The sequence below is a fragment of the Rhinopithecus bieti genome, unplaced genomic scaffold, assembly GCF_001698545.2.
Source record: "Rhinopithecus bieti isolate Rb0 unplaced genomic scaffold, ASM169854v2 scaffold_11291, whole genome shotgun sequence".
Taxonomy (NCBI): domain Eukaryota; kingdom Metazoa; phylum Chordata; class Mammalia; order Primates; family Cercopithecidae; genus Rhinopithecus; species Rhinopithecus bieti.
Window position 1 is genome coordinate 4,000,011 of NW_016807158.1, and position 27,990 is coordinate 4,028,000.

General features: G+C 34.9%; 1 protein-coding gene and 1 long non-coding RNA gene across 16 annotated transcripts in view; one reads left to right on the forward strand and one right to left on the reverse strand.

Moving 5' to 3' along the window:
- LOC108534869 (uncharacterized) overlaps positions 1-27,990 on the reverse strand; it is a 109,324-nt gene that overhangs the window by 59,256 nt on the left and 22,078 nt on the right. For 4 of the 6 annotated variants that reach the window (XR_001887049.1, XR_001887050.1, XR_001887054.1 and 1 more), the window contains exon 4: positions 23,902-24,024. The exons of the other annotated variants lie outside the window; for them this stretch is intronic. This is a non-coding gene — a long non-coding RNA (uncharacterized LOC108534869). The remainder of the gene's footprint in view (positions 1-23,901; positions 24,025-27,990) is intronic. 6 annotated transcript variants of the gene reach the window in all.
- The window catches only part of CD36 (CD36 molecule (CD36 blood group)), an 80,979-nt gene that overhangs the window by 13,233 nt on the left and 39,756 nt on the right, over positions 1-27,990 (forward strand). Inside the window, exons 1-2 of one of the 10 annotated variants that reach the window (XM_017880427.1) lie at positions 11,309-11,433; positions 13,334-13,491. The exons of 3 other annotated variants lie outside the window; for them this stretch is intronic. The gene's annotated coding sequence lies outside the window, so the exon portion shown is untranslated. Of the gene's footprint in view, positions 1-11,293; positions 11,434-13,333; positions 13,492-20,191; positions 20,356-24,401; positions 24,489-25,932; positions 26,237-27,990 lie in introns of those variants that run through there. 6 more of the 10 variants (XM_017880426.1, XM_017880428.1, XM_017880422.1 and 3 more) reach the window with 6 other exon arrangements.

Consider the following 27,990-nt stretch of genomic DNA (forward strand, 5'->3'; position numbering starts at 1 on the left):
CCTCTGAATTTATGCATGCTGTTCTTTCTGCTTCCATTGTCCTTTTTCCATCTTCTGTGACTAGAAAATATCTATTCATCCATTGAAGCCCTTCTGTTATTTTACAATCTATCTCCTATCAACAAAATCACAATCTGTTCAAGACCATATTTTATTCATTTTTGTATGCCAGTGTCATGCTCAAAGTCTGGAGTATGATGAAAGGTCAGTTCGTGTTTGAATGAACAAGTTAGTTCTTTAGCACGTTTCCTTTCTCTTAACTCACAGCTTGGGATCGTATTATTTCTTTACTCTTCATAATTTCTCCCAAAAAATTCTAAGGTGGCAAGCTTCATGAAAACTCTTGGAGTTTTCTCTAGTAGTCTGACCAAAACAAATGGAAGACTTTTTCTTGGTTTCCATGATAGCTTTTCTTTGGTTCAGATTGATTAATTTTATATTTCACTTTTCCTTTGTCAGGATAATTCTGTTTTTAGGAAGGATAGAAGCTTGGACTTAATTTTGAATTTTGATTTAATTTTGATTTGTTTTTAAAGACTTAACAGATATCATTTTCTTCCTTTAAAGAACTCTATCTTTCTAAGCAATAGGAAATCTTATGGTATTTCTTTGTTCTTTAGAGTTGATTCTATAGATACTCCTTGACTTATTGTAGGGTACTATCCCAATAAATCTACTAAACTTAAAAATATGAAAATATCATTGTAAAATTGCATTTAATACATCTAACCTATTGAATACCATAGATCAGACTAGCCTATCTTAAATGTGCTCAGAACACTTAACATTAGCCTACGTTTTGGCAAAATCATCTAAGAGCATATTTTAGAATAAAATGTTGAATATATCATGGAATTTATTAAATCTAGTATTGAATTATGGTTTCTACTGAATGTGTATTGCTTTTGCATCATTGTGAAGTTAGAAGATTATAAGTTGAATCATTGTAAGTTGGGGACCGTGTGTGTGTGTGTTTGTGTGTATGCGTGCGCACACACACATATGCAGTTTGAGCAAATAATTGTGTTATCAAGATGGTATGACAGTCCAATATTTTAAAGTGATTACTCTAGAGAAAAGTTAGCATTTTGGAAGCTGATAATTATTTTCTAATATTTATTATTTGACAAATACTATGAAAATAAATCTCAAGCATTTTCTGAAGTCTACAGTTGTGACCAGTTGGGATGATTTTGCCTGCAAGTAACAAAACAATCCAAAAAAAGCAGTTTTGGAGGGACTTTTTTTGTTGTTCATGTCATAAGGAGTCAATAGACTGAATTAACCAGCTTGGAATCATCCTTAGGCTCACTGATATTAATTAATTCCTAGGGCTTTAGGTTGGTTTTTCTTACTGTTATCTTACAAGTACAAAGTGACTACAGTAATTGGAAGGATCATGTCTTTCTATAACAATGCCTAACAGCAGTAAGAAACAAATTTCTGTCTTCTTTCAGTCTTTTAAAACAGAAAACGCTCTCTGCAGCTCTGTAGCTGACTTGTTTTTATGCCTCAGTGTCAGCATGTTGTTAGATACTTGGTATACATCTCATTATCAAGGAGAATTGTGGCTTAGACCAATCAGTATTCAACCTCTGTAGCTTAGGAGAGGTTTCATCATCACATAGACATGAAATATCTAATGCGAAATCAGAGCTCAGTGAGGAGAGATGAGGTGGAAAGAGTGGAAGTAACTTCTGTCACAGTAGGTCCTATTCTAATTTACATGAGTTCAATTTTTGAAAATTAAAATATATGTATCCTCACACACAGGGGAACAACACACAGTGGGGCCTTTCAGAGGGTGGACAGTGGAGGGAGAGAATCAGGAAAAATCACTAATGCATACTAGGCTTAATACCTGGGTGACGAAATAATCTGTACAACAAACCTCCATGACACAGTTTGCCTATGTAACATACCTGCATGTGTACCCCTGAACTTAAAAGTTAAAAAAAAAATTAAAAATAAAATATATGTATCCTCCAAATAATTTTTAAAAAGTAAAATTGCTGTGAAGGGCCAAGCACGGTGGCTCACACCTATAATCCCAGCACTTTGGGAGGCTGAGGTAGGTGGATCGTCTGAGGTTAGGAGTTCGAAACCAGACTATCCAACATGGCAAAACCCCATCTCTAATTTAAAAAAAAAAAAAATAGCTGGCGTGGTGGCAGATGCCTGTAGTCCCAGCTACTTGGGAGACTGAGGTAAGAGAATTGCTTAAACCCATAAAGCAAAGGTTCCAGTAAGCAGAGATCGTGCTGGTGCACTCCAGTCTGAGCAACAGAGCGAGACTCCACGCAAAAAAAAAGAAAAAACATTGCTGTGAGAAAAACAAACTCTTCAAATATACATTGGATGCTGAAGTTTGTTTCTCACTTGGCTATGATACTCTTTTCAATTATATCTGTGCTACGGTCTTCTAGGGCGTTGTCATTAGAGAGGTGAAACTGGTAAGACATTGAAGTACCAAAAGTTGGTCACACCTAAATTCATTGCAAAAATTACTTAGTTTAGGACAGAATTTTATTGTTTATGTAAAGATTATTACCATTTTCTGTCATGCATAATACATATTCTTTCATGAATATTGTTAAAATTTTTAGAAATTTCATAAATGCTTTGGTTTTTTTACATTGTTTCATATGAATAGTAATAGATTACAGTGTGATATGTATATTTAGACCCTGCATTTAGGGTCTGAATGCAGCAGCCAGCATTTAACTCTTAGCTCAGCACTGTTTGACCTTAAGCAATTTAGCTAACCTCACAGAGCATCATTTTTGCCATTTGTAATACTGTGAAAATAGTGACACTTAAAGAGTATTCTGAAGATCAATTTAGATGGTCCTGTGTTTTCAGAATAGGATATGGTTTGTGGTAAGCACTGTCTGCTCTGCAGTAAACACTCTCAGCATTAGCCACTAGTGTAAAAGAATGTTTTAGGGTGAAAAAGAAAATTTTATTTAAAATATTTTCATCTTTGCTTTCAAATGGAAAAAACTATTCTGTATTTAATTCCTTTAAGAATGTATTACTTTATATTTTATTGTGAATTGTTATTTACACAATCTTGGGTTTCTCATGGTCTCAGGCCTCAATATAAGTGTTTGATTTTTCTTACCCTTAACATTCACAGTAAGATGATATGCATTTATCCATAGTAAGAGGCACTGAATATACTAAAAGTCTTTGCAATGTTTACATAACAAAAGAGCAAAGAAATTCATAACTGCCATAAATACTTCCTAATATTTTAAGCTTGAATAGTTTTAGATTTAAAAATCATTAAAATGCTTTCAAACTTATATATATACTTTTAACTTTGCATTCATTATTTTCAAAGTAAACTTGGATATATTTTATAATAAGTCAGCTCTAAAGTTACCAAATAATAAAGATGGTTATAAAATGCATCCAGTAAGTTCTTCACTTTATAGCATTATGTACAATTTTTGTGCTCTGAAGCAGAATTTTTAGTCTCTATTAGTGCTTCTTCATATAAATCAACATAGAACTTTTAGCATTTTAAAACTAATTGCTTTTGAATTGTAAGATGAAAATTACACCTTTTCCCTAATAATGCCTCAACACAGCAGATGCTCTATTAATTTGAAATGACTTACTTATTTTGAAGTTACCACGACATCTTTTTTATGTTTTCATTCTCAAAGTCCCTGGCCTCTGGTAAAAATTGCCAAATCTTTCTATGGATGGGGAAATATCCTCTGCTTTTATCCCTCCTCTGCATTGACCAATAGATGGTAACTGATCTCTGACTCTTGTTTGAGAAAGAACCTGGAATATCATTTTCTTTATGGAGCTTGCCATCTCTCCTAAAACCTTCTCCCTTTGTAGGTTGTGCTATAAACTTTCCATGATAGTACCTATTGTGCTAGTTTATAATTTTCTAAATTTCAGTGTAAGCTTATTATCATTAAGCTAGGGTGTTATTGATTTTATTTAGTTTTAAATTCTCTGGACCCAGAAATATCTGGTTTCAAGAATAATTATTAAAATAAATGACTATGTGAATAAATGTTTTAACTGAAATCTGTATATGGAAATAAAAATAATTTTAAAACGTCAAAGTTGTATAGATAAATGCATCTGTTGAGAGATTTATATTGACAAAAGGCAAGGATTTAGACATGAACCAGAAAATGCCTGTACTTTCCCATGCATTCTGTCTTAGTCTGTTTTATGTTCCTATAAGGAAATACTTGAGGCTGGGTAATTTTTAAAGAAAAGAGGTTTATTTGTAACTCATGGTTCTGCAGGCTGTACAAGAAACATGGCACCAGCATCTGCTTCTGATAGCAGCTTCAGGAAGCTTCCACCCATGACAGCATGGGAAGGAGAGCAGGTATTACACGCAGAGAGAGGGAAGGAAGGTGCCAGACTCTTTTTAACTATCAGATCCCATGGGAACTATTTAATAATAGAGTAAGGACTCATTCATTACCAGGAGGATATCACCAAGCCATTCATGAGGGATCCATTCCCATGACCCAGAGACCTCCCATTTGGCTGCACCTCTAACACTGGGGATCAAGTTTCAACAAGGGTTCAGAAGGGGCAGCTATTCAAACTATATCATATCCTTATGTTTTCCTACTAATCTTTGATATCACCAGCCAACTGGATGCATAACCTCAAGGTCACCTACTGCATACTACGGGCATACCTCATTTTGTTGTGCTTTGCAGTTATTACTATTTTACAAATTGAAGGTTTATGGAAACCTTGCTTTGAGCAAGTCTATTGGTGTCATTTTTTTCAACAGCGTGAGCTCAGTTCATGTCTGTGTGTCACATTTTGGTCATTTCTGCAGTATTTCAAACTTTTTTGATATTATATCTGTTATGGTGATTTGTCATCAGTAATTTTTTATGTTACTATTGTTTTGGGACACCACAAACTGTACCATGTAAGACAGCAAACATAATATTGTATGTGTTCTGACTGCTACACTGTTCCCCTTTCTCATTACCTCTCCTGGAGCCACCCTAGTCCCTGAGACATGACCAGATTGAAACTAGGTCAATTTGTAACCCTACAATGGCCTCTAATGTTCAAGTGAAAGGAAGTGTCACATATCTCTTATTTTAAATAAAAAACTAGAAATAATTAAACTTAGTGAGGAAGGCATATTGAAAGCTAAGATAGGTTGAAAACTAGGCCTCTGATACCAAACAGTTAGCTAAGTTGCAAATGCAAAGAAAAAGTTCTTGAAAGAAATTAAAAGTGCTATCCCAGTGAACACACAAATGATAAGAAAGTAAAACTGCCTTATTGCTGATATAGAGAAAGTTTGAGGGGTCTGGGTGGATTAAACCACCTACAATATTCCTGTAAGACAGAGCCCAATCCAGAGGAAGGTCTTTACTCACTTTCATTCTATGAAAGTAAAAAAGGTGAGGAAGCTGCAGAAGAAAAGTGTGAAACTCACAGAGGTTGGTTCATGAGGTTTAAGGAAAGAAGCTATCTCCATAACATAAAAGTACAAGATAAAACATCAAGTGAAGAAGCTGCAGCAAGTTATCTGGAAGATCTGGCTAAGATCATTAGTGAAGGTGGTTACACTAAACAACAGATTTTCAATGTAGACAAAACAGCCTTCCATTGGAAAAAGGTGCCATTTCGGACTTCCATAGCTGGAGAGGAAAAGTCAATGCCTGGTTTCAAACCTTCAAAGGACAGGCTAACTCTCTAGTTAGGGGCTAATGCAGCTGGTGACTTTAAGTTGAAATCAATGCTTACAACCCTTATAAAAATCTTAGGGCCCTTCAGAATGACTCTAAGTCTACTCTGCTTGAGCTCTATAAATGGAACAACAAAGGCTGGATGCTGGCACATCTGTTTATAGCATAGTTTACTGAATAATTTAAGCCCACTGTTGAGACCTACTGCTCAGAATAAAATGATTTATTTCAAAATACAACTGATGATTAACAATGCAGCTGGTCATCTGAGAGCTTTGATGGGTATGTTCAACGAGATTAATGTTGTTTTCATTGCTAACACAAGATCCGTTTTGTAGCCCAGAGATCAGAGTCATTTGACTTTCAAGAGTTATTACTTAAGAACTAGGAGGATGGCAGTCACTTGAGGTCAGGAGTTTAAGACTAGCCTGGCCAATACTGTGAAACTCTGTCTCTACTAAAAACACAAAAATTAGCTGGGCATGGTGGTACACACCTGTAGTCCCAGCTACTCAAGAGGCTGAGGCAGGAGAATCGCTTGAACTCAGGAGGCAGAGGTTGCAGTAAGCCAATTTTGCACCACTGCACTCCAGCCTGGGTGATAGAGTGAGACTCTGGCTCAAAATGGAAACAAACAAACAAACAAACAAAGCTATAATTTCCATGGATAGTAATTCATATGATGGATCTGGACAAAGCAAATTGAAAACCAACTGAAAGTAATTCACCATTCCAGATGCCATTGATAATATTTGTGATTCATAGGAAAGGTTGAAATATCAACATCAATAGGAGTTTGGAAAAGGTTGATTGCAACCATCACGGATGACTGAGGGTTACAAGACTTCAGAGAAGGAAACAACTATAGATGTGGTGAAAATAGCAAGAAAACTAGAATTAGAAGTGAAGCCTGAAGATGTAACTGCATTGGTGTAATCTCATGATACAACTTCAGTGAAGGAGAAATTACTTTTTTAATTGAGCAAAGAAAATGTTTTGTTTTTGGTTTTTTTTGTTTGTTTGTTTTTTTGTTTTTTTTAAATGAAATCTCCTGGTGAAGATGCTATGAACACTGTTGACATGATGTGTAGGGAAAAACTCTCTAAACCATGTTTTTCCTCTGCCTCATGCCACAGCAATCATCACAAAAGCAGAGTTCCATGACAACAAAGTGTGGAGGTTTTCCACACACACCAAGCAGCGAACACTAGTTGGATGTCCTGCAACTCAGTTCCGGTACTACCTACATGGAAATAGTTAGATCCTACAGGTTGGGAGCTTCGTCCCCAAGACTGCACCCTTCTTTCTACACTAGTCACAAGTCTAAGCCTCCAGGAATACCAACCAGCTTCAAATTGGGGTTCTCATTACCCTCTCTTTGGGTTTGATTAATTTGCTTGAAGCAGCTCACAGAAGTCAGGGAAACACTTATTTATGTTTACCGGTTTATTATAAAGGATACAAATGAAGAGATGGATGGGGCAAGGTATGGGGGAAGGTGTGTGGAGCTTACAAATGAAGAGATGGATGGGGCAACGTATGGGGGAAGGTGTGCAGAGCTTTCATGCCCTTCCTGGCATGCCACCCCCCACCCTCTAGGAACCTTCAAGCATTTAGCTATTCAGAAGCTCACCAAACCCAGTCCTCTTGAGTTTTTATGGAAGCTTCCTGACTTCAGCATTCCTTCCCCCAGTATATAGAGTGGGACCCTCTCTGGGGAGTCTTGAGACTAACAATCAGAAGGGAGGGGAAAGATTAGCGTCCTGCCTTGGGGCAAGTGAAAGGAGGACTGGAGGGAGATTCTGCTTTCTAAGGCCTGATATACATGATAACAAAAAGTCTGTATCTAGGGCTATGGGAATTACGTACCAGAAAAGGTAGACAAAAACCAATATATACACCATGGAATACTATGCAGCCATAAAAAAGGATGAGTTTGAGTCCCTCGTAGGGACATGGATGCAGCTGGAAACCATCATTCTCAGCAAACTATCGCAAGAACAGAAAACCAAACACCGCATGTTCTCACTCATAGGTGGGAACTGAACAATGAGATCACTTGGACTCGGGAAGGGGAACATCACACACCGGGGCCTATCATGGGGAGGGGGGAGGAGGGAGGGATTGNAACATCACACACCGGGGCCTATCATGGGGAGGGGGGAGGGGGGAGGGATTGCACTGGGGGTTATACCTGATGTAAATGACGAGTTGATGGGTGCTGATGAGTTAATGGGTGCAGCACACCAACATGGCACAAATATACATATGTAACAAACCTGCACGTTATGCACATGTACCCTAGAACTTAAAGTATAATAAAAAATAAAAAAAATTAAAAAATTTAAAAATTAAAAAAAACAATATATATCATAACACCACACATGACAACAAAGAATATAGAATATTACATAAAGTTGGTTGATGAAGCAGTGGCAGGGTTTGAGAGGATTGTTCCAGTTTTAAAAGAAGTTCTACTTTGGGTATAATGCTATCAAAACAGCATTGCATGCTATAGGAAAGTCAAATGATTTTTCCAAGTGATGCAGCAAACTTTACTCTCTCATTTTAAGAAATTGCCACAACCCTGACCTTCAGCAACCGCCACCTGGATCAGTCAGTAGCCATCAATATCCAGGCAAGATTCTCTACCAGCAAAAAGATTATTATAATTGTTAGTATTTTTTTTTAGCAATAAGGTATTTTAAAATTAAAGGATGTACATTTTTTAATGGTATGGCACACTTAATAGACTACAGTATAGGGTTACCATACTTTTATATGCAGTGGGAAACAAAATTTGTGTGACTCAGTTTATTGTGATATTTACTTTATTATAGCAGTCTGAAACCAAACTTCCAATATCTACAGAGGATGCCCATATTCTGGGCATGTTTACATTGATCTAATTTTCCTAACATTTTCTTGTGTTATCTCATCTGTAAACATGTGACAGCAGTAGTTGATAGAATGCTTTGGGACAAATAGTACATGGAAGCCTTTAACATGATAGCTGACTCATGGTAATAGGTGAATAAATATTTGTCCCCTTCCATATCCTTTGATAGAATTTTTCAAGTTGTCTCACATGTGAGGGAAGAAATAAATAAATGTATTAGAACAAAAATAAGGTATTATGTTTCATAATTTAAATAATTTAAAGGTCATTTAAAAAAATCCAAAGAACACTAGAGAATCAAAATAATTTTAAAAATTAACTTAATACTAGTAACAGGGCACTAGTAACAGTGTATGGAAATGAAAAAGAGGTATACATTATTCCAGTTATCCAGGAGCTTAATATTAAGTTAACTAGTGAGAGTGGCAAGAGACAGCCAAATGCCTAGGCAGATAGCAGCAGGTCCCCGTTGAAATCCCACCTCCAGCTGAAGACAGTTTAAAGTCTGAAAGCCACACTACAGGTTAAATCCTCAGACTGGATTGAGAACTTTTCTTCCTGTTTGGCGTGCTTTCCTCTGATGGATCCCCACCCTTCACCTATTTTACGTATACCTTCCCTTTCCAAACTGGTTTTACTACACTGTCATGCCCACCTTTGAGTGGTGTCTTTGCTTTAATCTTTTTCACAATCAGCACACACTCCCCATTCTGAGTCCATAAAAGGCCCCAGACCCAGTCACATGGGGACTTTCCCACCTTCAGGTAGGGGACCACCCTTGCATCTCCTCTCTGCTGAAACCTGTTACATCACTCAATAAAATTATTCTCTGTCCTCCTCACCGTCCAATATTCACCATATCCTCATTCTTCTTGGGCATGAGACAAGAGCTCAGGAAATGATGAATGTTGGTATAAGCTGAGACATGCCAGTGTGGCCAAGAGAGGCCCAGGTGGGGCATGGCTGGCAGAGGGTCCCCGGCTTGCAAAGTGACCAAGAAGAAAAATCCTACATCACTAGCATTGCTGAAGGAGAACAAAGAAGAATAATGGCATACACCAAAAATTAAAGCAATTACCGTATCAAACATTACAGCAAAACTTGGAGAAAGATGTTAAAAAGAGATAACAAGTGGAAATAGAAAAGGAATGAAACAAAACAATATTCTAGTTACATTTTAAAATAATCATTAGGATGATTTAGAAAAAGTGTTTGTAACTCTGGGGGTCTCTGAACCCTCATTTGTTAAATGATCAGGACTAGATATCTAGATATCTACAGTGAGAAAATAAGAAAGGAAAGACAAGAAATGTATTCTACACAGAAGTAGGGGAAAGTTCCTTAAACTGTGAGTCACAGTTATTTATATCTGAACAAATGTGCATTTCCTATTAGTCCTGGAGACTTTGTGGTCTTCTACCCATGCATTTACATAAAGAATTGTCCTCTGTGTATAAGCTGCATCTCTAGAATGTGAACTCCTTGAAATTACCTAGCAACGCTTAATTACCTAGGCCAATTTAGACAGACAGCACTATTGGTTGTCTTGGTAAATACTGGTAACTTCAATAACCAAGAATGCTCTAAAATCTATAGCTAGACAACAGGCAATTTCTGACCTAAACTTTAGATAACAGTCCTTGGTAGATTTTTTTTTTACTCTGTTATGTAAAAGTAGAGACTTAACTAGTAATAATTCTAGCCAGTTCATAAATCTCTGATACCGTTAATTTCTCTATTGAAAATCTCACTGTTAGTATTTATTATGCCAATCTTCTGTTCTAAAGAGATAAAAATTAACTAAATTTTGGACTTCTATTAAAGGCTAAGGACCAGCTCTAGACTGAATGTTCTCAACCAGGGTAACTGTCCACTTCATGAAAGCAGACTAAAAGTACCAAACTCATATATACACAATAATATGTATCAAAGTATTTGAAGTACATTATAGAAATCCTCACAGTAGGGGCACGTTTTCTTCCACTTTGTGGCAGAGTTCTGAGCACACAGTGACCATGTGATAAATATTAATTCAGTATGTGAGTGTATGAGGATGTACGTCATCAATATTCTCAGAGAATGATTGCCTTAAGTGTTCTGGGAAAAAGCCAGATTTCTGGTCTCATTTAGCATACACTGTAATTAATACTTATTTTGGGGGTGCATTTACTTTTGTTTTATTTGATTTGTGTTGCATATATAACATTGTACCCATCAAATATTGCTTAATTCTTTCATATTGCAAAAAAACAGCTATTATAAGCCTGAACTTGTTAGTCTGGCAGGGCCCTATCCAAGGTTGCCCTCATCTCCAGCTTTCCACAAACTGGAATATTTACTGATGCTTTGTTTCTTCTCCCAGACCAGTATACATGTTGTTATGTGGTTCCTAGGAGGACTGTAAAGTCCTCTAACAAAGACACAGGATGGAATGAATCAAGGGAATTGCTATGAGAAAGAAGGAATATCCCTGGAGAGGGGACTGCTTCTGTGTGCTTTTAGATGTCACAGAATAATTGTTTCTTTTTTTAAAGGAAAGAACCAGGGTAAAGAGCGCTGATTTTCAAAGTTGGAGAGGTTAACAAACACTGGTTGCAGGATTTACTTTGGTTTAGGAATACCACTGTCTCACAGGAGTGTCAATCAAAATTCCACAGCCATTCTTGGACACTAGGAGGTGGGACTGACTGATATACAGCAGTGATTTGACCCAGCACTTGGGGCAAACACAACCAGAGTCTTCGGTGTTAATTCCCTGGTCTTCCCAACTAGCATTTTGAAAGTGCATTAACATTTCTGGCCTTGCACTCTTTCGTCGGACTTCTAACGGTAATTATGCCTGTGTAATCACAGTAAAGTTACTTAATCTAAATATGTAAGATTTCACACTTTGCTTGCAATACTTAAAATTTCCTACTTTGATCGACTTTTGCTTTGTTCTTGTTCAGTTTAATAGATATTTGCATTTCTCTCTCTTCTATCAGGGAGTAGAATTTATGGTATTGTAGGCATTTAGGCAGCCTGTTTCTAACTTTTAGATAAGAAGTTGTATCTAAAAGAAAGTAGAGGGAGTGGGTCAAATGACTTTTACTATGAGTTCTCAGTAATTATTATGTTAATAAGTGGTAAGAGGGCATTCAAAAATATTTGAAATAATGTAAGCGCTCCAACACACATATGCTTATATGCATACAACAGTGGAGGAATATCTTAATGGGGCAAATTCGTGTGCAGCTATCTTTTACCCTTAGGAATACGTATATGCTACCAGGCATGGTAATCACAGCACTTTGAGGCCAGGAGTTCGAGACCAGCCTGGAAAACCTGGCAAAACCCTGTCTCCTGTCTCTACCAAAAACACAATAATACTAGGATATACTTCCTAGTATATCCTAGGAAGACTGTTAAGTTATAGTCATTTTTTAGCCAAAGATGTATTATAATGAATATGATTATAAACATTTAGATTATCTTATATTGTAAGACAGAGTGGTTGACTTGTCAATGTTGGAGCAAGCAGAATCCTCCCCTGCTTTTGATGTTTAATAGTGACAAGGAGAGGTCACAAGCAGTCTTTGCTGCTGGCATTCCTGGCATGGTTACAGTGGTCAACAGTGACTACTGGGACTTGTTTGAGAGGTGATTTTGAAAATTTATTTTACTTTCAGGTTAGACAATTTAGTCCTTGTATTGGATTGGTTTGGGCTAGTGAATCTTTGATACAACAGCCAATAGGATATATGAAGGAGTGTTTTAAAAAAGTAACCATTAAAGACAGTTTTCAATTTGCAAACCATTTCTGACATGTTTTCCATGGTAAGAATTAGCTACACAGAATGATACTGTGAAATATAGAAAAATGGGGGGGGGTGGGTACTGGAACTAGCTAAAATTTTACAGATTACAGGTGTAATTGTTTTGCTGGTCACACATGATTATTTCTATTGGTTACATTTTATTTGGACTTGTCTTGTCATGCATTGTTCTATAGAAACAAATTATATGCCTTAACTTTGTTGTGATTATCTAAAACAGTTGGAAACTGAGTCTGAGGTATTGAAAGAGAGTACAAGAGGTCATGGTTTGCCACAGTGGGCATTGTGTGAAGATAAGGGACTGAAGACGGTGTTTATAGACAGACACAGGAAATGCTACTGCATGCTCATTCAAAAAATCATAACCTTGCTTGTACTTCAGATCTATGCAATTCTATTTGTCATCTGGATGGCTAGTATTGTGACTCAAGTATTCAGTATTATAGGCAAGCTACGATTAAATATTTCAACAGAAGATCTCAAGGAATTACTGATTTACAATTACCCACATTACCTGTGCTACAATAATTAGAAACAAAGAAATTGAAGTGATGTGCTATACAGTAATGCTACTAAACAGATACGTGTTTATATTAAAAGGCAAGGAATTTATGAAGGCTAGTATTATGTAAATGACTGTCTCTAAAGAGTTGGATGATATATCGCATTTTGTTCATTGATTCAACAAATATTTGTCTGCCCAGTACACACCAGGCACTGACCATTTTCTGTAACTAATTTCATCCACTTAGCACTGTGAATAATCCAATAATTCCCTAGGACAAATATTATTATTCAATAAATTAAATGAGTATCAATACAGAGGGGTATTTCATGGAGATCACTGCTCTCCTGGGTAATCAGGGGATCTGCTATTGAGTTTGGTACTATAAATTTTTATATTTTTCCTTAAGGGATGATGAAAGATCAGTGGACTCCTAACTATCTGCAGTCTGTGGAGTTTCAGGTTGCTTAGAAACTCAGTGACTATGGGCTTGCTATGGCAACCCAATTTATCAGTGACTGCAAAACTAACTTAGCTGGCATTGTGGCAAATCTCCATATTTTGCTGGTAAGAATATTCAGATAAGTTCTTCTATCATACTAGTATTTATATTATTTACACTATTGAGCTAAATATTTATCAAATTTTGAAAATAATAAATTATGATTTATAATGGTCTAGAACTACATGAAAATGAAGCTTAAATTCTGAATGTATTTTTAGATTTCAAATTTATACTGTCTGCCGGTTACCAGGCCATTGCCTTAGCTTAAATCTACAGTATGTGATTTTTAATTTGTACTATATTAAAAGCACAAGAAAATAAAACTAGTACAGTCTATTATCTATGTGCCAATAAAAATGTTCTGCAAATTTAATACTTTAATTAATAGATAAAGTTATGTATATATAGTATAATTTAATAATTTTGTTTTACATTACAAACTCTTTATTCATATATAAGTGTAAAAGATTTTACAGTATTATGTATTTTAAAACCTTATGTCTTAAATAATATACCATATAATCTGATACACAAATGTATTAGAAAACCAATTTACTTAAAAGCACATTTTGCAATCATGGGAAAGACATTAGGGAACATATTCTCATCCTTTGTTTGAGTATTTGTTCCCTGTAGTACATTTACAACAATTTTGCCCTTTCTGATACTAGTCATGCTTTTAGATTTTAATAACAGGTTCTATTGTTTTACTCTATATGTAAACTACAGTCTTCTCTGTACCTCTTCATATGTAAGTATTACATTCATCTTATCTCCCTATTGATTCCAACTTTTGTTTTTATCACAGTCAATAGCAGAAGTAGAGCCAGGATTCCCTCCTGAGACAGACTATTACAAGGTTCTATTTACTGTCCTTTACTCCTGGGTTTTGGCATTTATGCATTTTGTTTTGATATTTAAGACTTCATCATATTAAAGGTTCTCTTGAGATTGAAAGAATCAGTCTGACTCGGGTTTTTACAAGAGAATGCTACATTTGATTATATTTTAAATTTTTCTTTATATTTTATCTATTGCCACGTAATTCTGCAAATGATGAAATTATTTTTGAATCCTCCTGTACATCAGTGCAACTAGGCTATGCCCCGGTGGATGACATGTCTCATCTCACAGATGGCAACAAATACAAAGACAGAACTTAGGTTATTTTATTGAAATTAATTCTCATTGGAACAGAAAACCCAATTCCCAGGGGTCCTTGCTTAAGCCTCCAGTTAGTACATCATATTGACCTCCTCCCTTAACAGAGGGGCTTTTTTTAAATTAGACTACAGACCCACTACTCTTTGACAGAATAAATGAGCAGTCCAGAACACTCAACAACCCAAAGGAACCAAACTCTTATCAAGAGATCGTGTGTGTTAGCCTTTAAGGTGATAGTAGTTTGGCATGTAAAAAAATTAGGTGGTAGAGTACAATATTCAGAAGACTTGGAGAGGATTTTCAACAGGCAAAAGCAAGACAATACAACTGTTTAATGATACACATTTAATGTTTAATCATGCTTTTTGGTGTGACTGAATTATTTTAATAAATTTTGCAAAACTTTATTTTAATCAATATGTCTGTTTCTGCCAATGGATACATAAACACAATTGGTACATTGCATCATTTAAAATATTTGGGAAAAGCTCATTGTGTAGAAGTATGTCATTCATTCTTGTATTATAGTTAATAAATACCTGTGAAAGGGAAGAATTTAAGCCCTTCATAAGAATATTTTCTAATGTGAAATAATCAAACTATTTACCTGTTTACTACATTGAGATTTTTGCTTAGAAAAGAGTACATCTGTTCTTTATTCCATTACATGCACGGTGTCTATTAAACATAAAAAATGCACATCTGGAAAATCATCAGTGCATTTAAACTTGATCAGATACTGGGATAAATAAAGGTACCTCTTTTCCTACAAAGGTATTTAACATATACATGCATGCCTTTTAAAAATCTATGCTGTGATACCTAGAGTTATAGCTTATTCAGAATCAATTGAAAAAACATTTGAGCACCTATTATGTATCAGGCACTATTTAAAACTCTGGGATATTATGCTAAACACTACCAGCATGATCCCCGGTAATATGTTATAGGGAGTTTCATTGTGACCTACTCTCTTGCTACTCATGAATGAACAAATGATAAACTGAGCTATTTTGGAATCCTTTGTATAAGTGGAACACTAAAATATTCTAAAGCTGTATAAATGAGTAAAATACAGTCACATGGTATGTTTTATGTGCTTCATGTTATATTAATATCTATATTTGTTACATAGAGTGTAGAAAACCATGTTGCAGAAACATCTTTTTTCTCCTCCTTTAAGAGACCTACTGGTTAAGCCATGTTTCCTGACTGCACTTTTGAGCTAGAAGTTTAAGTGTTTTAGTTTATTAAAAATACCTGTGATCTAATGCCTATGTTTTAAATAGAATCACAAGGTATAGTTTGGGTGCTTTCAACCTGCGAACCCCAAATACCTGGGACAGATCCCAGTTAATTTAGAAAGTTTATTTTGCCAAGGTTGAGGACACACGCCCATGACACAGCCTGAGGAGGTCCTGACGACATGTGCCGACAGTGGTCAGAGCACAGTTTGGTTTTATGCATTTCAGGGAGACCTGAGACATCAATCAACATATGTAAGATGAACACTGGTTCAGTCCGGAAAGGTGGGACAACACAAAGCAAACACAGGAGAACTCAAAGTGGAGAGGGGGTCCCAGGTCATAGGTAGATAAGAGACAAATGGTTGCACTCTTTTGAGTTTCCGATTAGCTTCTCCAAAGAAGGCAATCAGCTATGCCTTTATCTCGATGAGCAGAGGAGTGACTTTGAATAGAAAGTGAGGCAGGTTTGCCCTAAGCAGTTCCTAGACTGACTTTTCTTTTAGCTTAGTGATTTTGGGGTCCCAAGATTTATTTTCCTTTCACAAACCTAAATTAGCTGAATCAATAGGAGGACAGGTTTGCCCACATCATTGAAAACTCCAGTGTTAGCACTCTTCCAGCACAGGTGGATCAGATTGCTGGCTCTTCTTAACTTTCTGTGCTCTCTCCTTATTTGGATGGTGGGTTTGACACAGGCTGGCTTTCCCTGAGGTTGTAAGAGGGCCTCCAGCAGCATGGCTCTAGGCTTCTGCCTCCTTATACATAAGCAGTGGGGATTAGAATAGAGAATAGATGATGATAGAAAAATCAATTCCCACTGCTGTTCAACAAAGGAGCACATTTTCATGAGTTCTGGGGAAATGTATGTTCCTATAACGCTCACTGTTTAATTAAATGAGAATATTAAATAGTACCTTGACATTTTGAGAGGCAATACCACATTAATAGCTCCACATCAACATATGGAGAAACTTTTGAATCTTTCCCTCTGAACTTAGAGTTAGAGGGCATCTCTGGAAACTAACCAGCCAAGACTTTCTGGAAAGCCTTGATGAAGGTACTCCTCACTACACAAGATGAATTATAGATCTGGAGTTGTGAAGTCTTGAAATGTTGCTTTCTTTTCTCTGGAAAATGCTTAAGCATATTGAATTAGCCCTTAGAGGTTATAATTCAGTTAACTGAGATGGCTGAATTTTGTCAGATTTACTCATTGTGCTTCATGTGTACACATAGAAGGAAATCCCTCAACATACACCTTAACACTCATGTATTGGATTATTCTAAAATAGACTTTGCCTATTAGTTTAAATTTTATTCACCTAGGATGGGATGGAGATTGTCTGGAGACTGATGTATTCAATAGTAGCCTTTATTTATTTATTTATTTATTTATTTTTTTGGTATCATGAAAAGAAGTTTTCTAGGTAGTTAATTTGCATCAAAAGACTTAAAAGAAAATCACTGCTATATTTCTTTTATTTTCCCCTAACCTAGATGGCAGATAAGCCAGGGAAAATTAGTAAATAGCACAAATTTCATCTTCATTTTTTGAATTTTAGTAGTTTGAAAAGTCAAAATATTTAATACTTAAGGTGCTAAATGTGAGGTTAAGAGACTAAGTGGCAGAATAAGGTTTAGTTTCAGAAATATTTTTTGGTGATATTTGAAGACCCCTTATTGTGTGTCAAACTGTCATTGGGGTGGTATGGCCATCTAAACAAGGATCTGTTAAGTGGATAAAATGAGCACATTCATAAAAGGAGAAGAGCTAATGAACTTATCGTTTCTTCTAATTTAGAGATATTTGTGTTTTTCTTTGTGGAATTGTATGAAGTTGATTTGGAGACAGTTACAAATTTACATACCTAAAACCAGGTACCATTTTGAAAGAAAATTAAGATAAAAATGAGATATCAAATAGCCAAAAATCAACCAGAACAGACAAATGTAGGATAATCAAAGAAGAAAAAAATAAGAGAAAAGTCTATACTGAAAGCTTATTATAAAATCCGGTCTTTTGGGATGTGCTTTTCTATAGCGTAGGAAATACTTGATGCTTTTAATTTGGGATTCCAGAAATGGTGTGGTTTCCATGTTTTTATGTATTTATTTCACCTCAAATTTTTGTTCACTGCAGGCTCCTTTCCTCCTGCCTATTGTGATTACCCAATTTTCCCAGAGGGGTTGTTGAAAATGAGAGGAAAACAGGCCTAGCAATTATCTTGGATCATGTCCAGAAAATGTTTTTAGTCCTTGGAATACATGGAGGATGCCACTCCAAGCCTTGTAAATGCAGCTTGGGAAAATAAATATGCTTAGCGTATTCACTCTGAACACGAAAGCACAGTGTGGTTAACAAAAGGAGTATTGCAGAGTGTGCCAAAACATAGGAAACATAAACATTTCAATTCAGATTTGTTATCTTTATCCATGAACTGGGGCACTGTAGAACAGGACAGTTTGCATACCAACATACCACAGCTGAAAGACCTCGGGCTCCAAAAGCCAACAACACATCATGTCCGAGAAGTCTCTGAGGGTCTAAGTACAAAACGAGCCGTGCAAAAGTAGCACAGCTAGTGGTGTCTTTTGAGAGTGACATTCTGCAGCAATTAAGATTCCATACCTAATATTGTTTATTTAATTCACAACCCCAGAATACAAAAGAAAAGTGACATTGAGAATCTGAAATGGGATGATCACAGTATACATGGTTTGAGTCCTTCCTTGTTTGCTGGAGAACAATGAAGATGAGAGACACTTTCATAAAGACAGGGCTCATAACTAAACCTACCTAGGAAAGTTAGAAGCATGAAAGGTTTCTTTCTGCATAACCACAAGATGAAGTATTTTATCAAATCCATTGTAATTGCTCCATAATGTGAAGCAAACTTTAAATGCTGCTACTTAAGTGTCAGGGCTAAAATGAAGTTTAAGGGGTAAGTCAGACTTCTCTATTATTCAAAATTTAAATGTGGAAATTCCAAAGGGAAGTCTTTACTGCTGATAAGTTTGCAACTTTTTTTTTAATTCAAGAAGATAACCAGCTATCACAAAGACACATACAGGACAGTTGAAGGGTTTCAATGTTTTAGGATGATTCTGAATTTCTAAGATATTTGTCTCATGTATTATAGTAGTCTGCCACTTTTCGTTGTCTGAATTCTAGTATTTTCTAGAATATACTCATGTAAACATGATATAAACAAAGTGATTTAAATAATTCATAACATTTCCAGAAAAACATTTCTGGAAGTTTTATATATATTTTACATATATACATAAATGATATATATTAACAATGTACAAAGCACACATATATGTATTTTTTTTACAAAGTAACGTATAAGGCTTTGTTAAAACCAAAAATGCATTTAGTATAAGATGTTCCCACTGTTAATTCTATAGATGCTTAGAAATCTTAAGAATATGTGTCAAGTTACTGGAAGGGATTCGTTTGAGAAGAAGCACTCCAAACTAAACCTGTTGGTCTCTTAGAACTCAGAAAACTGAAGCTTGTCCAAGAGCAAAACCTTCCCTTAAGGTTTCTGAGAACCAACCTGGAAAATGATGTTATGGTTTCCCTATAGGAGTTGATAGATTGTTTTACATTCCTTTGAAACTATTAGCAGAAGTTGCTGTGCCACTCAACTGCAGGGTTTGTGCCAAATAATTCTGTGAAGTCTCAGGGCAGAATGATCACTTCTCCATTAAAAAAAAAAAAAAAAAAAAGGAACAAGAAAGGTATCAGAGATGTGTATCTCCTGTGTTTTTTTAAGGTATTTCTGTGTGCTTCTTAGGAACTTCACCCCACAAGCTTTGGGAAAAAATGTAATCAGGCATGCTTCTGTGTCCCTGGAAAACGTTTGTGTGTGTGTACACGTGCATGTCTCTGTATGTATTTCAGTCTTTTAGGAAGCTAATGCCCAAGCTTATTTATTTTATTTTATTTTTAAGACTCCACTTTAGGGACTACCTTTTTAGTCCAGGGCTAGTATAATATTTCTCAGAACTAAAATTTGTGGTACCCTTAATTACAATGAATTTTTTATCTTTCTGCCTGGTAAAATTCCAAATTAATTAATTGCTATTTTTTTCCTCAATGTTTAAAAAATGCGGTACTCATCAACTAAATGCTTGTTTTGGCTATGAATTATTGATTTTTTTCCTGCTATTTCATCACACCATGCTTTGAGACCTAGTTATTCTTTTACCTAAATGTTTCTGTTTTTCCTCTAATAATTTCCTATCTACTGCATGAACACAATTTACCTAACTATGCTGACCATGACATTTCCTTATGTTTCTTACCATCATTTAAATGTTGACTAATATTTTTCCTGCTTAGAGAATTGCTTTTGCAAACTGTTCAAGTAAGAATTAGGTCTGCCAACATTTTCAGATGGCCTGTAAAATTTGCATATTGATTTGGCCATGCCCACATGAGAACTATCTACATATACAGAAGTGCTGTCTTTAATGTTACAAGCATGAATTCTACTAAACATATAGGTAAGATGATTTTCTACTTTTAATGGAGTGTGTGTGTTTTTATCCTGGCTTTTGATTCATTAGTCCATGTGGTTTAAGTCTAAACTAAATTACTCTGATATTCAGAATTTCAACTTTAATAATGTTTTTGAATTTTCTTTTAAAGGTGATATTAGAAATCTCCATTTCAGTCTTTCAACATTTCACTGGCATTACATGATGCTCTTGTCTTTTGCAATTTAATATTCAAATTACATAGATTTTTTATTACCGCATGTAAAGTCCTTCCTCAACTTACAAAGCAGTTAGAACATACTAATAATTTAATACTTCTTTAAGTAATGAGCTAGCAACTGAAAATGTTCATATATTACATATATATAAGCATAAGTGTGTACAATGTGCCTAAATGTTTGTATGTATAAATCTCCATGATTAGTATTTCCTGAAGATTAAAGTGATAAATGTTGCCTAGTTTTACATTGGTAACTAATGTTATGAGATAGTTCATAGGTCAGTAGAATGAAATTTTATGTTTTATTTAACCTAAAATAATTCTGTTGATTGTCACCTACATATGTTCACTGTTCATTGTTTGTTGTGCCTAGATATTGTTTTGCTCTTAATGTAACATCAGGTTAAAATTAATCAACTTGTGCAAAGATTTGGAGAAAAATATGTAAAATTAGATTTTGATCAAGGATAAATGTATCTTTTTTTTTTTTTAAGAAAAGAGTATAAGTCCTTCAGTCAGTCTGTTTGGGTTACAGCCCTTGTTCTACCAAATAATAGCTGTGTGAACTCAGCTAGTCATCTAAAGAGCCTAGTAAGGAGGCCGAGGCAGGCAGATCACAAGGTCAGGAGATCGAGACCACCCTGGCTAACACAGTGAAAACCGTCTCTACTAAAAATACAAAAAATTAGCTGGGCGTGGTGGCGGGCGCCTGTAGTCCCAGCTACTCAAGATGCTGAGGCAGGAGAATGGCGTGAACCCAGGAAGAGGAGCTTGCAGTGAGCGGAGATGGCACCACTGCACTCCAGCCTGGGCAACAGCGAGATTCAGTCTCAAAAAAGAAAAAAAAAAGAGTCTAGTGACGGATGATTAGTCAGCAAGGTAATAAATGTGAAATACTTAGCTCCACACATGGCAGGTAGTGAGCTCCTATTATGTGTTAACCGTGTTATTGTATGATCATCTTCGTAATTTATGAGTCTTTGTTCACCCATTCAATGTAGAATTACAAGTTATACTAAAATGCTTCTTTTCATTTGCTGAACTGTTAAAAAAAATCACTTAATTTTCTTTTAAATGGTATCTACTACTATAAGATTTTCTTGTATCTGTATATAACTTTACATTTTAAAGTTGAAATCTACTATCTGATCTTCAGCTTAAAGGTAAGTAGACTTTATAGGTTATCCCATTTAACAAGAGAGGACAACAGGAATACAATGATTTTTATGTCTTGCCTAGTTCACAAATCCTATTGCTAATAAAGGAATCACATGGGTCATGTGATTCCTCTTCCAGAACTCTTGTCATGCATCTGTCATTTGCTTCTCAAATATGTTGCAATATTTGTTACTCAACTTACTGTACTCTTCCTCTTTTATTTCACAAGTGTTACATTCCATGAATCAGCTTATCCAAAAGTACTGTTGAAAGGATTTTTTTTAACTATGCACATGCTAAATGAAAGTTTATTTATTTATTTATTTTTTGTATTCTCAAAGTGGATAAAGGCTTTCAAAGCATGATACAATCCTCAACAGGAAATGACTCAAAGTTTATGGAATAAAAATGTAAACATTTCTGTAAGTTACACATACAAACAGAAAAGTAAAATTGTCAAATTAAAAAAAAAATTGTCAAATGTCTGAAGACTATTTTCCTACTAATTATTAAGAAAGCGACAAAGCAATTTATGGGGGAAAAAAAGGTGAAAAGGATATTATTACTAATGTTTAAAATAAAAATGACAGCAGGACATCGTGGCTCACACCTGTAATCCCAGCACTTTGGGAGGCCGAGGCGGTCGGATCACGAGGTCAGGAGATTGAGACCATCCTGGCTAACACAGTGAAATCCCGTCTCTACTAAAAATACAAAAAAATTAGGTGGGTGTGGTGGCAGGCACCTGTAGTCCCAGCTACTTGGGAGGCTGAGACAGGAGAATGGAGTGAACCCAGGAGGTGGAGCTTGCAGTGAGCTGAGATCTCGCCACTGCACTCCAGCCTGGGCAACAGAGTGAGACTCCATCCCAAATAAATAAATAAATAAATAAATAAATAAATAAATAATAAAATTGGCTAATATACTTTAGAAAATTATAAAATTACTGGGGGAATGTTAACACACACTTAACGTGTGTTACTTCTGAGGAATATAATTGGGGATTGATCTTTTATACTTTTCTATAATTTTCAATATTTCTTTCTCTCTATACTTAATACATTTTCTAAAATAAAATTGTGCATAATAGCCAGTGATGGCCATGGCAATTATTTGTTGTTGTTTTTGTTTTTGTTTTTTGAGACAGAGTCTCACTCTATTGCCCAGGCTGGAGTATAGTGGCACAATCTCAGTTCACTGCAACCTCTGCTTCCCAGGTTCAAGTGATTTTCCTGTCTCAGACTCCTGAGTAGTTGGGATTACAGGCATGTGCCACCACACCTGGCTAATTTCTGTATTTTTAGTAGAGAGGAGATTTCACCATGTTAGTCAGGCTAGTCTCGAACTCCTGACCTCAAGTGATCCACCCACCTTGGCCTCCCAAAGTGCTGGGATTACAGGTGTTAGCCACCAAGCCCAGCAACAATTATTTGTTAAACAAAAACTGTGTCAGGCTCTGTGCTAAATCCTTCATATTATCACTTTTAATCTTTACAGCAATTCTGTGAGGGAGATATTTCTACTATGTTTAAGAGAGGTTAAAGTAGTTAGCAATAAGTCATATACTTAGGAAGTGATGAATTACAAATTCAGACTCAGATTCCATTCATTTTCCTAGCAGATGTTCTTAATCTGAATCAAACCATTACATATCCATGGTATGAACAAGCAGCATAATAGTTTCTCATTTCCACTCATTCTCACTACTTGTAAACCATTATTATGGCTATAATAGTCTTGTGTGTGTCTGTTTATTCAACTTATTACCAACTATGGGATTGTTCTATACTATGGGGCTTCAGTGGTGAATTAAACAGAGAAGCATCCCCCTCCTTAAAAATACAACATTCTAGCAGGTGCAAAGACAGGACAAAACAAAAGTCAATTGGCAGAATTTCTTTGATGGTGATAAGTGACCTGTGGAAAATAAAGCAGAGAATGGAGAGGGGAGGAGGCTTGTAGGAAGTGGGGATGATGAAATGGGGAGTGTTGAGTGCCTAGTAATTTTCAGGCTCCTGTCAAGTATTGTACACTTCTCATCTCTTAGCTCTTATTATTACTCTTTTATTGTTTTCTCTATTCTTTGATTATGAAAATGAGAACAATGAATATTTTAATTAACTTGATTGTGGCAATCATTTTACAGTGTATACACATGTCAAAATGATTCATACCTCGATAAATCTGGAAAAAGAAGAACAAACAGTTAACTTCCAATTGCAAGTCAATATAACTAGGACCCGGTAGCCTGAGGATTTAAACTTACATCCTTCTGATTTCTAACCCTATGTGATCTCCTGCAAAAAAAAAAAAAAAAAACAGAATTGTGTCTAAACTGACTGAAGTAGATGGAAAATTATATCCTGTCATTCTAATAAATTAATCTAGTGTTATAGTGGATTTACATAAAAGTATATTCTCACATAAAACACATCCCTTTATAATATAGTGGGTGCACAGTCTTTAGAAAATGAAAACCCCAACACTCTTTACTCTAAAATGGGTACAGCATTTTATTGTGTTATTGTTTGAGGTATATATTTTTCTCAAAATCCACAGTGGCAGATTTGACTCAGCTATGTGCCTTCGGGTCTTGTATGCTAAGCTACTCAGGAACTGTTGTCTATGGATTGAACACTTAACAGCTGTCTCTGGGAATGTAAATTTGATTCTTTGGACTACTCATGGGACTCTGTGACATTTTCCTCTCCAGTGACAGCAGATTTGAATGGCATTAGGCTACTGATTAAATAATAACCAAGTAAGTTTAATGTCAACTTAGGCATCTATTTTGCATGTATTTTTTTCTGAAATATCTTTCTCTAATTGTGATCATATTTTCATTATACTTTAGTCTTTTGCTGTGTTTAAAATATGCTCTTTTAAACTGGTCTTATCTGAACCCTTGTGTTGGTAAGCTCTTTCTGAATTGGTATATTAGAGTGTGAATGTGTAAGTATTAAGGTTGAGAAATAAATATATCAAAGTAGCCTAAATACAAAATAGCTATCTACAAAATATTCTTAACCAAAATAATATTCGTCTTTATACTACCATTTTATGTCATGCCACCAAGAAAAAACGTCACAGTTATTTAAGGGAATTACCTTCTTAAGTTTCGTGAAATCTCTGTGAGTTACTCTTTTCTAACTGAAAGAATACATTATAAAGAGATTGCATACAGTCATTTTTACTTAATCCTAATTAAGTGCTCTGAGACTTGAAAACAAAGTAATAGACTTACAATATTTTATGACTTCTTATTTTTTAGATAAATGTATCAGTAAAAAATTCCTCGGGGGAAAAAAAAATGCTCGAGGAGGAAAGAGTGTTTGGGGTTCTTTTTCAGTCGTATAGCACTGCTTGCAAATGAAAGGATTCGTTGTGTGCCTTACATGCCCAGAAGACACAGCATGAGCATTCTAACTATAAGGACTGGTTTAAATATGACCTAATGAACTAAATATATTTCTGCCTGTTATTCTTAGGTTGCTTTACTTCTAAGGTTGTTTGAATGCATTTATCCAGCTATCCTATCAAATATATGCCAGGTTAACCCTGCAAAGGTTTTCCTGTATGATTCTGAGAACAAGGTTCTTTCCCCAAAGTGCAAGGCCTTCTATTTTGATTCAGCATCAACATAATGCTTTTTTTGAAAGTGATTTAAGTACTTTTTTTATATTAAAAGATTATCCTCAATAGTAATTCTACTTAGACATATTTCGTTTGAAGAAATTTAAGTAATTTATTTTTTGTGGGAGGACTGTGCTGTGATCATGAATTTTTTGCAAAACTAACAGAAATGATAAACAGTTAAGAATTCCCAGCTAGAACAATAGGCTGTTTCCTTTTTTTTAAGTCAGTTTGTCATCCTTGCTGATTGACAGTCTCCAATTGTTTTCAAAATTATTAGTCTCACAGTATTTCAGAATTACACTGTATAAAAAGTACATTAAATTTAAACTTAATGAAATAAGTTTTACAAGCTCAGTCAAGACAGGGAAGTGAGAATATGATTATTCTTCCCAATTTACTCTTTTCACCCCCGGTCTCAGTTCAGCCTCTGAGAATATGTTAGGGAAAGCTCAGCAAGTGAGTTCCTTTTGTTTTTCTGGCCTCTGACTTAGTTGGATGGAAAATGGCCAAAAAAAGAAAAAAAAAAGTAATGCCGAATATCTCAGATATAGGTAATGGGTCTTCACCAGAACATAAAAATAGACGCTTATTAGCCATATCAGTAATGTGCTATGTAGGGATTTTTTTTTTTTTTCTTTCAGTTCCTCTGGCAACAAACCACACACTGGGATCTAACATTGTAGAGTGCTTTTTTTTTGCTTTTTTTTTTTTTTTTTTTTGGAAGGGGGGGGGGGTTGCATATTTAAACTCTCACACATTTATGTAATGAGGACTGCAGTGTAGGACTTTTCTGCAAAATACCATTTGATCCTATTAAGAATTGTCCAAATTTTGGAGCATTTGATTGAAAAATCCGTCTTAGCCATTTTAAAGGTAAGTTGTATGATTTTTCCTTAAATAAAAAAGATTAAGGGATTTTTCCCATCACCCAGATGATGGGAGATGACACTACTGTATAAATACTCCTAAGAAGTTATATAACAAGGACAGGAAAAAAGGTAGTAACTGTTTGCTTAGTCACTAGGCTTTATCTAAAAATCAGGTTTGCATTATTTTCGAGTTATCAATCTTCCTATATTTTATGCTTAAAAAGTATTAAAACCATACTCAATGGCATTTCACATCGTATGTATAAATTGATATTTGAAGTGATTTACAATCCAATTTGGATTATTATAAAACTTTCATTTTATACTTAGGCTATTTATACATGATATTTAAATGATGAAGATCATTATAATGCAGACCAATATAATGAGGTTAGATGTTATAAATGACTTACAGCTCTTATGTCAACATGTTCTCTAATATGCAGTTGTTAACTACTTATCAGTTTACAGAGTCATTAACTTGTTTAATTTTCAATCTGAACTGCACAACTTTTGGTGTACCTGACTTGCTCTACATGATCAAATGCAATGTGTATTTTGGATATGTGCTTTTTAAGTACTTTTCTGTAATGAACAAAGATATTGTCATTGCTACTGGGAATAGCAAAGTATATTACTTTTAAATAATCTGAAATTTAATTAGTGTAAATTAGTAGAATAAAATAAATCAAAATTAATGTTTATTTCAATTCAGGAAGCTTATTACAAATAGTACTGAATTATTAGATGATAATACCAAGTTGAAGTAAAGTATAAATCAATTTGGAGGAATTAACTAAAAGCCTCAAATTAATTATATTAACTAAAATTATAAATAACTATAAATGGCATAAATTCTCTAGAGTACATCCCAGTTTCTAAAATCAAGTAGCATATTGAAACCTGTTTTGTAAAGATTTGCATGTACTTTTAGTCTTTTCTGTGTAGTTTTAAGTCAGTTATGTGTGTTGAAGCTAAGAAAACATTGCTTTAAATATTGGTTCACAAGGAAACCAAAATGAAATATTTAAAATGTTTGTTATACAAAAGTCCAGTGGTCCTTTGGAGTTTATAAGAAAATAAGAAATAAAGTAGAAATCTTTTAATTTACCAGACTCATTAGTGAGCCATAACAATAAACCAAATAGAGAACCATCAGATAATGGGTTAGCCTGGGAAGAATATTAATTACAATTGGAGGTACTTGCACAGAGTGTACTGAAGTTGGAATTTACCTCAGAAGTTATAGTTGCCAACCTATTTTTTTTTAGGGAATTTTTTTAACCTTGTTTACTTCAATACATTTGAATCCTGCATGTGTATGTATTTCCTGTGTGTTTCCTGAAAAGGAAAGTTTAAGATAATTCTGTAACTATCAGATAGTTAATTCTGTAACTATCCTCAGATCTAATCAGAAGATGTTTTTGTTCACTGGCCCAAAATGTGGCTAAAACTTGCAAGTAACATTGTTCTCAACTATTAGCTGTCTTTCCATGTGCATATTTTAATTTCATACATATATGATCACATTTCATTATAATCTGTTTTGCAAATAATCATTTCTACTTTTGTAAAATATACACATTTATTAGATTTTTAAAACACTTGGCCAATATTAAATGCCATTTTACTATTATGGCTTGAAATGACACTTCATAGTAATATTTCAAAATTACAATAACATTTTCTATAATAGAAATATTTATACATTATTTTACTTCATTTCATTTAACACTTGCAACCTTCTTTGATGTAAAT